Here is a 9,031-nt window from a genome sequence, read left to right on the forward strand (position 1 = left end):
GGGGCGCCCCCACGATCGGTGGGCAGTCTTGGGGCCATTGTTCCGGCCCGGCGGCGTCGGAACGCCGCGGCTGGACCTGGGGCCGCAGGCTCGGTTGTGGGGGGCCGAGGGAGCCCGGTAGGGGAGGTGCTGGGGTGGGGGCAGCCCTGCCCTTGCTTGGCGAGCACTGAGCTCCGGGGGGCGCTGACCCTAGGTCGGACGTGTCCTACGGGGAACACCTTCCTTGGTCCTTTAACCCCGACAACCTGTGAAGCCTGGAAGCTGGGAGGGGTGGCCTGGGGGTGGGAAGGGGCATCGGCTGATCCCCGCGCGGTGGCTTGGGCTGATGGAAACAGATTCCAAAGCCGGTTTGCGATGGCGATGGCACCGCGCGGCAAAGTGCTGAAAATCGGGGTGATTTGGATGTGCATTTTACTTTTTTAAAGTGGATTCTTGGGAGAGACAGTTTGGGGGTTGAGAAGTACTAGCATTGTTCTTTAAGACTTTGCTCGGTAAATATTTTCTGTTCTGAGCTGCGGCAGAGGCCAAGTAAAACATCCTTGCTGAGCTTACGTTCTAGAGCAGCACTGTCATAAAAATATGCCAGCCATGGTACCGAACTTTACGTTTCTTAACTATATCGTTGTGTGTGTGTGTAATATAGTAAAGGATTTTTTTAAACAGGTGAAATGAACTGAGTAAGACACTTTATTATGTTATTTATGTCATTTCAACATACAATCAGTACAACCTTTTTAATGGATAATTTACCTTTTGGGGGCTTTTTAAAATCGGGTTTTGCGGGACTCCCTGGTGGCACAGGGGTTAAAGTCTCAGTTCCCAGCCTGTTGTTCCCTTCAGCAGTGGATTTCAGTCTATCCAGCTTTTCTGCTTCCCCACTCTGTTTCTGGGGACTCCTGTCATCCCACCCAACACTACCTTACACCTCAGTTCTTCTATGCAAAAGAAATAAAATAAATCTTAAAAAACAAAATATTGCATGGGACTATGGTGATGGCACACGGGTGACTTGGTGATGGGAAACCCGCGGGGATTACAATTAAAATGAAAAAAAAATTACAAAATGATGTAAAAATAAACTGTTATAAAAAAAAATACTGAATTTACAAAGTGGGATCCCTTCCTGATGGAAGAAATGAGCACCCTTGGCCCCTAAGTAGCAGCCAGTTTCAAGAATAGGACTTAAGCTTCTATTCTCTGACATTGAACAATTTATAGATTGAAAAGTTACTTTCAACATCTACCATAAAGAATTAGCTTTCAGAAATTATTTTTTTTTCCCCAAGATTTATTTACTTATGCATACAGAAGCTAGATAGAGGTCAGAGGTGCCAGAGGTGAGAGGAGTCACCAGAGAAAGAGTGAGGAGCTGAACAGGCGGAGCTACACTGCTACTGCTGAAGGGAGCAGTGGGCATGACAGAAGTCTGATGGGCCCTGTGAGTCACTCTCTGGCCCTAGCCGGAGATCAAACTCATCCTGCAGTGGCTGTGATAGCTTGATAGTGCTGTGCTTTAACCCATTACGCCACCACGGAGAGCCCTTAAAGACTTTTTTATAGCCTACAAAGTAAAGCAATACCCCTCCCCTAAAAAAAGATATGGAAAAAATATGTAAAAATAAACTAATATAAAAAAAAGATATGGAAAGGTACTCCTAGTACTAGAGGAAGCATGTAAAGAAACCCAACTGCAGTAACAAGAGAATGCAAAATAATACCACAGAAACCATATCTCAAAAGTGGCAAATTTTACAATTGTTTATCAGATGGAATTAGGGAAACTCAAAGACAGTACTGATAATAGGGAAAATTGGTATAGTCAGTACCACTGGAGATTAAATTATTGAATAAAATTTAAAATGTGTGCCCAGAAAATCCAGGTATTAAATCTAGGAAAAGTTGCTCACATGCAATCAAAGATGTGTATAAGAATAGTCATTAGCAGCAATATGTGTAATAGCCAAAAGCAAAAAACACATCCTAGAGTAAGTCATTGGATGATTCTAGAACAGAAAAAGGACACAGAGTGAAAAATCAGTAAAATCCCTACAAATTAGAATTTAATGCAGTGATGTTGTTTCATGGTTTCAACATAGGCTATGGTCCTAATAGAGAAAACTGAGGGAGGGCTCTATAGAGGTGTATTTCTCTCCAGCTTCCCTGTAAATCTAAAATTGTTCCAAAGGCAAAGATTGGAGGATGGGGTAGAAATAGAAATACCCATCTACAGGAGACTGGTTAAAATATGATATATTTCTTCAGTGGAATACTATACAGCAGTGGAAATCCATTTAGTTATGATACAGACAGGTTTCTACTTACATATTTGTACAACTAAATATAGACTTTAGGGATGTAATATATTTGGAATACTAAAAGTGAAGTAAAAGATAAGATTAGTGAAGAAGTGAGCTCTAAGTTCTGGGGGAAGGAAACAATGGAGAAGAGCCCACGAGGGAACTTCAAAGGAAATAGAATTTTTTTCTTAAGATGGGTGCAGGGAGGACATAAATCTTCATTCTGTTCTTATTATTTATATCACATGTATTTGATTTTTAAAATATTTATTATATGTGCGTGGTGGCCATCTTTGTCATTAGAGAATTGTCTATTCAGAACTTTTGCCCATGTTTTGATGGCTTGTTTTATTTTTTCTTGTAGACTTGCATGAATTCTTTATATATTTTGAATATTAACTCCTTGTTGGATGTGTGGTTTGCAAATATCTTTCCATCTTGGTGGTAGTCTCTTTTGCTGTGCAGAAGTTACTTGGTTTGATGTGGGGAAATGCAAATCAAAAGCACAGTGAGATATCATCTCTCATCTGTGAGAATGTCCTATCTCAAAGAAAAGAAACAAGTGTTGGCAAGAGTGGTGGAAAAGGAACTCTCATCCATTGTTGGTGGAGGTGGAAATGGGTGCAATCACTATGAAAAACAGTATGGAGGCCCCTCAAGAAAATGAATATAGAATTACCTTATCATCCAGCAATTCCTCTTCTAAGATTCTATCGAAAGAATATGCAAACACTAAATTCAAAAAGATCAATGTAGCCCTGTTCTCCTTGCAAAGGCAGGATTTAAATCTGAGGAACAGTTTGAAAAGATTTCTTTCCTTCTGTCATTAAGCAAGTGCTAAATACTGAGCTTCTCTCCATTTGCCACACCTGAACTGGGCAGACAAGGAACTAAGGGGACAGAACCTTAGAAAGTGAAATTCTACTTTGGGGCAGTAGGACTTAACTGCTGAAACACAGTTTCTGGAGAAACACCATGAGTTGCCTAATGGAGCTACACTCTGAAACATGTGTCATTAGGTTATTTAGTCACTGTGCAAACATCAGAGTGTATGTAATTACACATCCCTAGATGGTATCGCTGTTAATGAACAACTGAGGGGCACCCCAGGAGCCCATAACTTGCACACTCTAAAGGGGTCCAGCCATCCTTGTGCATAAAGACAAAGGAAAGAACTTTAGAAGAATTAGTGTTCATAGAGACAGAAGAGAAAAAGAAAGGGTATTCTGAATAAAACACCCCAAATTATACCCCTCTTCCTGGGCAAATGTCCATCCAGCCAAATAGGGTTGGCTCAAAGTGGGGCTGCTGAGGCTTGAAAGCCTGACACAATCTGACATAGAACCATATGCAAGGGTTCCTGAAGCAGGTCCCAGAAAGTTGAACCCAAGGAGAAAACTACAAATCAAGAAAATAGCTGCCATTGTCAGCTTCGCCACATGTCTCTCAAGTGTCTCTACATGTCTCTCCTCCACTGTTCTCCCTCAAGCCTCTAGTGCAAGTCCAAAGCCAAGAAACAAGCACCCTTCTCCACTAGTCTCTTAGTCTGAGCCCACCTGTTATAAGGCTTCCCCTGGTTGCTTAGCTCCGCCCCCTAGGTCCCAGGAGTGAGTCCAAGGTGGCTGCAAGTCAAGGGGAACAGGAACATGGCCGTGACTCTGTTACACAGCCTCCTATACACTGAAGCTAGATATAGGTTCTGGTACATGAACAATGTGGTAACTCTTGAAAACAAAGACTTAATGCTGCTGATACTTGAATACCTATATTCATTCCTCTGGGTGTAAACCTAGGAGTGGACTAACTGGGTCATATGGTAATTTTTTGTTGAACTTGTTGAGGAAGATTGATTTTGAAGGTAAGGGATTTGGGGTTCAAGAATGAAATGAGTCAAAGCTAATTTTTGAGTCAAGAATTTGGGTGAATGATGGGCCCTCCCTGGTGGTGCAATGGGTTAAAGCGCAGCACTGTGAAGCTAGCTGCAGCCGCTTCACATAAGTTTGATCCCAGCCAGAGAACAGTTGACCCACATGGTGCAGCAGATCTCTCCTGTCTTGCCAGCTGCCCCTCTCAACAGTGTACTTTGTCAATCTGCCTGTTCTGCTCCCTATTCTCTCTCTGGTGAATCCTCTCACTGCCCTTGGACCTCTGGTCTGTACCTCAGTTCAGTATACATCAATAAATCTTTAAAAAAAGAAAAAGAATTTGGGTGATGAATGAATGGTGGAACCATTCACAGATGGGGGATAGAGACATGTTTGGGCAGGTACTGGAATCATACATAACTGAATATATCAGTATGCCTCATTGCTGTTTCCTTGTGGTCACAAGATGGCAGCTGTCATGCCTAGCATGACAGGTCACACCATTGTCCCAAGTGGGAAAGACAGAAAATAAAAAATATTTTCAAGAGTCTTGGCATTTTTACAAGGATACTTTCCTGTGGAAGACTGCAAAAGCTTCCCTATTCTCTTGCCCTCCCAATATCCACCCACGGCCTTGGCTTTGTAACTGTGTGGTACCCTCCCTCTCTGATTCTGGGCCTACTCATGGCACTTGCCTTGGCTGGTGAGATATCAGCAGATGTGACACCAGTGAAATCTTGAATTGGGCTTGTGGGATTGAGCTCACTGACTTCTGAGCCTCTTCCATCACCAAGAGAACATGCCCAGACAGGACTGCCAAGAGGATAAGATAGAGACACACAGAACACAGTCAGGGTTCTTAGTCACCTTAGATCACTTAACAGCCACTGTCACCAGACACGGAAGTGAGCCCCACCAGGATCAGCGCAGCCACGGAATCCACCCTACCTGACTCCAGGTGTACAAACAACAAACACATCAGACTCCTGGAAGGTTTGGTAATGATTTGATGGCCAGCTTTATTGTAGCAGTAGGGAATGGATTCCTATTTTCAAAATTCTTCCAAGAATTTGGACAGAATGGGGGTTGGGCACATGTCCAACCACACCAGCAAGGAAGTCTGTGAAAGAAAGTAACTGGTATGAGAAATGGGGTGGATCTTGGGGGCCAATCATGATCCATTCCTGGGTATGGTTCCATTACTCTCCAAACAAAATCAAGGTTCAGTTAGCAAAGACAAGGCCTGGGGATGACTGGAAAGTCTATTTATTGGTGGGTGGGTGGGGTGGGAGAAGAGCTGGCGAGGGGCTAGATGCCTGCAAATGGTAAAAGATTCTCCAAGGCCCTTGGAATAATGGTGGTTTCTTCTGAGATGGGAGATGGATCAAGGAGGACTTTAGCGTTATTAGTAAAGATTTTCATGTCTACAAAATTTTCAAATTGAAATAAAAATGCAGTAAGTAATTAAAATGCATCAATTGAAGTAAAAACTTGCTTAAATTAAAACACTAACTAAAATTTCTTAAAATTAATCTAAAATCAGTTCATTCAAATGCACTTTTAAAGTTAAGTCAAAATTTGTTGATTAGAATTAAATTAAAATTTGATGATTGAAATGTATTAATTAAACTTGACATAAATTTAGTGATAGAAAAATAATAATAATGAACAACTATGTACCAGAGACATTTTATGGGGGTTGAGTGTGGAATGCTATCACAAATGGAGATGGGGGAAGTGCAGGGGATTATAGTGATGGGAAATCCATGGGGATTATAATTGAGATGGAAAACGGCACAAAATGATGTAAAAATAAACTGCTGAAATTTTTTTTAAATGTAGTGATAGATTACAACTAATAAGAAACTTAAGTTGAAATTTAGTCATGGAAATGAAATTATTAGATTAAAATTTCTGCAGATTCTGTCCTGTAATCGTAATTCTCCAATGAAAAGAATTCATACAACAGGTATGTCAAATTGTCTTTAGTGCTTTACATATGTTAACTTATTGGATCCTTGCAAGCACCCTGAGACAGATGCTAGCATTATCCCCATTTTCCAAATGAGTAAACCGAGGCAATGAGAACATTCATAAATAAAGAAGCCAAGATGAGAAGATTTGGGTTGAAAGCCAGGGCCAGGACCCAGTATCTGTGTGGCGGTGGAGAGAGGTGGGGGTGCCTGGTATTTTGTACCACATATCAGGGGCAGCAATCCATCAGACTGGAAGGTCACAAAGTAAAATGGAAAGACCGCCAAAAAGCCCAACCCCAAGAAGAACAATATGGCCAAATGCACTATCCCAAGCCACGGCAGCCTCAAGCCCCAAGATGGTGAATTAATTGGCAGGCTTGTGACCAGAGATTTCTTTGAAAGCTCTTGGGACATCTTTGGTGCAGCCAGGTTTGGAAGTCCTAGCTGTGACCACAGAAAACTCAAGAAACTCAGATTCACATCCGCCCAGTGTTCTCCTGGGTTAGAGGGAAATGAAGCTGCTACCTCCCCCTACTTCGCCTGCACACAGAACACTAGATCCTTTCAACAGATTGGGACAGTGCTTCTCCCACTGGGATCAAGAATGTTCTTGAATACGAAGAACCTTGGAAAATATGAGAATGCATAGGAGGGTCAGCCAGAGAAGAAGAGCCGAGTAGTTCCGCATTCAACTTGGAAAAGTGCAGGCATTTGGAAAGAAGTCAATCAGGAAAGACACAGAAAAAGAAGAACCAGAGAAGTAGAAGAAAAACTGAGGAAAGCAAAGACCTACTGGAGTGAAGGGAAGACACTCTGTGGGAGTGAGGGGACCCTGGCACGGGCTTCTCTTCTTTGGCCTTCCTGTCATCTCCACATCTTCACTTTGCTCCATCCTACCTTCAGTGATTCAGCTTTTGAGTCATTTCTTTCAAGCACCCTTAAACTCATCACCTCTCTGGGTCCTCTGGAGTCAGACCTGGCCCATCTCCAGAGGTCTGGCTCCTAAGTGCTGGCTGAAAGCAGCTGGAGGAGTCCACCCAGCCAGAAAGACAGGTTTTACCTGAAACAGAGAAATCACAAAAGGGCAAGGGGCATTCTCTCTTGGGCTCTGGTCTTGCCTTTCTGCTACTAAGTCTTTCCTGGAGGCCTGCCCTCCAGCTCATGACCATGCCCCAAACTTCCCTGGGCAAACTCAAGCCACCAGAGGGGGAGCCCCTGGTTAGCCATTTGCAGAGAGGCCTTTCCAATTCCCCCCATTCCACCCCATCTCTCAAAGACCCAGGGATTGCCCTCCCTTTTCTTTCTCCCCCTTCCCTTCTTCTTCTCCTTTCCCCTCTCCCTTTCTCCCTCCCTTCCTCTTCCCTTCTCTCCACTCCCTCTCCCACCTCCTTGAGTTCCCCCTCTTTTCTCCCCCTCCTCTCCTCTTACCCCTCTTCCTCTCCCTTTCCCCACCCCTAGCTTTCCTCCTCCTTTCTCCCCTTCCTCTCTCCTCACTCCCCTTCTCTCTCTCTTCCCCCTTATCCCTCTCCCCCTTCCTTTTCCTTCCCCACCTTCCTCCTTTTCTTCCTCCTCCCCTTCTTGCCCTCTTCATTCTCTTCCCTTTGCCCTTTCTCATTCCCCTTTCCTCTTTCTTCGCCTTCCTCTCCTCTTCTTTTTCCTCCTTCTCCATCCTCCCTGTGCAACTGATCACACACCACCAGTGGGATCTTTCTAAAGGGCAAACGGAACCCTTTACCTCCTCATGGGAAGAGGGGCCGAAAAGCTGTGGACAGATTCGGCTCCCACAAGTTGTGAGTTAGGAGCCTCCATGGTGAAGGGCTCTCTCTTCCTTTGCCTCAGCCACCTGAGTGGTGGTGCTGAGTGTGTGAATGACCTGCTCCTGCCAGCTTTTCCCAGCACCTGTGGTGTCTGACACTGGACATTGCTTGGAACAAGGTTTCATCATAGCTGCTATATCAGACAGCACTACAGCCTGGTGATGAGGCCAGTGGTTCAGATTGTCGCTGCTTTGTATCTAAATTGCTACCTGGGTCACTAATGACTAAATGTGTGTCTCCTCTGCTTGTCCTCCTCAAATCCATGTTAAACTTTATGCTCAACTTGGTAGTATTAAGAGGTGGGGACCAGGTAATCTGGTCATGAGGTTGAAGCCTTGTGAATGGAATTTGTGTCCTTCAAAAAGAAGACCCTCGAAGAATTCCCACCCCCTTCCACTATGAGGACACAGCCAGCAGATGACATCTATGAACCAGGAAGTGGGCACTCACCAGACACTGAATCTGCCAGCGCTTGATCTTGGACTTCCAGCCTCCAGAACTATGAGATAAGTTCATTATTGACGAGCCACCCAATTTATGGTATTTTGTTGTAACAGCCCAAACAGATCTCCTCTATGAGGTAGAAATGATAATAATATCTCTCTATAAGGTATTTTTTATTGTGAGGTTCCCAAAAAACACCCCCTGGTAACCATCTGAAGCCTGATAAACACCAAGACCAGGGTCCTGGTAGTTGATGGGACTAATGGGTAAGGATGTGTGTCAGATCTGTTCTCAGCACTCCCATGGCCCTCTCAGCATCCTGGGAGCTAGTCCCATTTTCTGATGAAACCACCAAGCCTCAAAGAGCTTCAGTCACTTGTCCAAGGCCACAATTTGAACCAAGATCCATCAGATGTCCAAGTTTCTCTTTCTGCCTGAAGCAGCAGCTTCTTACTGGTCTCTCTGCTTCTTTCTTCCCCCCTATCCAGTCTGCTCTCCCTAGGCCAGCTTAAGGGAGGCAAGGAAGGGGGTAATGCTGATCAAGTCTCTCTCATCCTAAGAGCCTTAGGCAAAATGATTCAGTGTAGGATCCCTGTGTGGGGAAAGCAATGCAATAAAGTACTGACTGAGCT

This window comes from Condylura cristata, unplaced genomic scaffold, assembly GCF_000260355.1.
Source record: "Condylura cristata isolate star-nosed mole 26May11 unplaced genomic scaffold, ConCri1.0 scaffold00041, whole genome shotgun sequence".
Classification (NCBI taxonomy): Eukaryota; Metazoa; Chordata; class Mammalia; order Eulipotyphla; family Talpidae; genus Condylura; species Condylura cristata.